This window comes from Periplaneta americana, chromosome 11, assembly GCF_040183065.1.
Source record: "Periplaneta americana isolate PAMFEO1 chromosome 11, P.americana_PAMFEO1_priV1, whole genome shotgun sequence".
Taxonomy (NCBI): Eukaryota; Metazoa; Arthropoda; class Insecta; order Blattodea; family Blattidae; genus Periplaneta; species Periplaneta americana.
Genome location: NC_091127.1, coordinates 89,923,260 through 89,925,498, shown reverse-complemented (window position 1 = coordinate 89,925,498; position 2,239 = coordinate 89,923,260). Strand labels below are relative to the sequence as shown.

The 2,239-nt window shown below is 42.1% G+C and overlaps 1 non-coding gene across 1 annotated transcript; it reads right to left on the bottom strand.

Moving 5' to 3' along the window:
- Positions 1 to 1,743: 1,743 nt before the first annotated feature.
- On the bottom strand, positions 1,744 to 1,850 carry LOC138709674 (U6 spliceosomal RNA). The gene has a single exon (XR_011334993.1). It is a non-coding gene; the product is annotated as a U6 spliceosomal RNA (small nuclear RNA).
- Positions 1,851 to 2,239: the final 389 nt, after the last annotated feature.

Genomic DNA, 2,239 nt, shown 5'->3' with positions numbered 1-2,239 from the left:
GGTCAAAAGTAAAGAGGTATAGACACCGGTGGGAACCGAAGGTTGGAGATCAAGTGTTGTTAAGAGACATAAAGTTGTCGTCGGCTTTAAGAGGCCGGTACTCGAGGATGGAGCTATTGTATAAGGGACCATTCTCTATAGCAAATAAATTTGGAGATCATACCTACGAGTTGAAGGACCTAAACAAAAACAAGGTTCTAGGTAGATACCATAAACAGCTGCTAAGACCATTCAGGCAAGACAATGTAAATATAGATACGTAAGTTGGAATGGTGAGCTAGACTCTATTGTGTAAAGGCAGGATACCAATGTACAGTGCGGCGCAGTGTAACTGCGTACGCAAGGCGGTTGCGTGATTGAATAATGTGTGAAACTGTAAATAAGAATCTTATGAATTTTGTAAATAATGTATGTAAATAGTGTGAGGGATGATTAGCAAGTATGCTTGAATGATGACTGTGTGCACAGAGAGATTGTTTAAAAACATATGTCATGTTTATTTTAGAATTTGTATAGCTGAGCAAGATGGCGTGTATCCTGGCTGATCGCGATAGGGATAACGGTAGAATGGCATTGTCGAAGGCGAGATTTCCCAGCAATGAAAATTCGTTAGGGGAATTTCCATTGTTGAGAAAGGGGCATTTGAAGCTGTAGTCGGGTGGTCCGGCGATAGTAAGATATTTTTTCTCCTATATAAGTTATAGTATAGTTTCAGTTTAGATATTTCTATATTTCTTTGAGATGTTTGTTTAACCTACGCCACGGGGGATCAGTGAAGCGCGTAATAGGCTCTTTATTCACTCAGTCTGACAGGCGCCTAACGCATTTAAAACCAGTAGACGCGAGGTAGGTTACTGAACTTTAGTATAGCATAAAGGGGTTTTTCCTGTCTAGGAACGCGCTGGTAGCGTTGTTTGAATCTCGCAAACAATAGTAGCGTCTGGTGAGCGCGTCACCTTAGTGAGTATTTAAAAGGACGTGAGCCGAGCGTGTGCCCCCCCAGACGATTACCGGCCTGTGAGCCGAGCGTGTATTTTCCCCAGAATATTACCGGCCAGTGAGCCGATCGTGTGTTTGGTCAGAAGACTGCCGGCCAGTGGCGTGTTTACTCACTTATATAGTCTACGGCCTGTGAGCCGATCGCGTGAGTATTATTAATATTTCCGGCACTTGTTCCGATCGTGTATATATTATCATTCTCCGTTTTCCAGCCGATCGAAGTGATAAAGTATAGATTTCGCACTTTTTAGCTTTGTGATTTACTCAAAAAGTGACAGCAGCGATTTTAGACTGGCGTTAGACGAGAAGCCGAAATCACACGGAAGACAACAGCCAGTATTCCGTCGCTTGGACTCAAGCAAGGGAAGTGAGCCGAATAAATACACTTAGTGGAACTCTACTCCTTGGTTTCTTTTCGTGAGAACGACGAACATCACATTACATCCTACGCCCACAAAACCACAAGGTCCCTGAGAAGAGATCTCCTCTACCGGGGGACAAGATCTTCCAGCATCCACCGACGTATGACTCAGCTAGCCGACTCCTCCTCTGCCGGCGGCGCGACAGACAGGAAGATAAACAACAACAACAACGTGTGCCACCAGGTAAAACCCGTCGCAAAGATCATTTTAAAAATGGAGACGTTAGAAAGAAAAAGGGAACAAAACCATCGAACTTCCAAATAAATTAATAGAGGATCAATGGAATTGATATGAAAATAAAATTAAATAGGCTAGTCTCTCTTTTTTTTTTTTTTTTAATACGATTTTGCGTGTCATCCTTGCGCAGGGGCCATGCTAATCTTCTCTGTATCGTTCCAATTTTAGTATATGTACCGCCGAAGCGAGTACCCTGTCTGAATAGGCCTACACGCAAAGACTAGAAAACACGGGATATTCAACATAAACTGATTCTAAGGTCTAGAAACGTAAAGAATATATTGGTGATATATTTAATACTTTTATTTCGTTATTTTAAAATAATATTGAATATTTTATTCTTCTTCCTCATGTCTTTATTTCTCTTATAGTCACACAATATTACTCAAGCTTCATATATTAGAAATTTCTTGTTGCTGAAGTTTTCCCGATACTTATATTGAAATTAACAGCAGTAGTTTCTAGTTTTGGACATCTGACCGACATCTACGGCTGAGTCCACACCTGTGGAATACCGGTCAGCGCGTCTGGCCGCGAAACCAGGTGGCCCGGGTTCGAATCCCGGTCGGGGCAAGTTACCT